A 669-nucleotide genomic window follows, 5' to 3' on the forward strand; every position below is an offset into this window, starting at 1 on the left:
CATCAGTATGTGATGAGTTTGGAGTGAGAACAACTTAAGTGAAGAGTCGTAAAAAAACTGGGTAAAGTGGAATTTAGATCGGAGGGTGTGATGATTAATACCTATGCTCTCTGGCAGTCACATCACTGGTTCGCTCTAAGGAAAACACACAAAGTCAATATTTCCAAAGTAAAAGGTGAACAATCCTAGTCCTCGTGCAGCTCAAGTATCTGCCTCTCCAGGATACTAGACTGATGTCTGGAGGGTGCAACGTAGAGGCGCACTTGGTTTAAACAAAAAGGCTCAATAAATAGCAACCCATTGTGAAATTGAAAAATATTGTAATATTATAAAGTGAATTGAAAATAAAGGATAACAATGCTTCATGAGGCTTCATTAGAACATCCCTATTGAGAGCGTCACAAAAACAGGAATGCTATAAATTAATCCATTCCACTACTACAGAATGTAACAAGGAATATAATTGAAATAACTTTATTAAGGAAACCCTCCCAGATCAATGGAGGAGACAAATACTTTACATTTTAAAATTAGAAACAGATTTACATCCCAGACATAAGCTAATTTTTACATTTTGATAAGCTAGTAATGTGTTTCTGCTTCCAATCTTTCAATAGTTGTTAAAGTTCTGGACATAGGAGCTTTGGAATTAAAACAAACTGAGACCCC

The sequence above is a fragment of the Etheostoma cragini genome, chromosome 8, assembly GCF_013103735.1.
Source record: "Etheostoma cragini isolate CJK2018 chromosome 8, CSU_Ecrag_1.0, whole genome shotgun sequence".
Lineage (NCBI taxonomy): Eukaryota > Metazoa > Chordata > Actinopteri > Perciformes > Percidae > Etheostoma > Etheostoma cragini.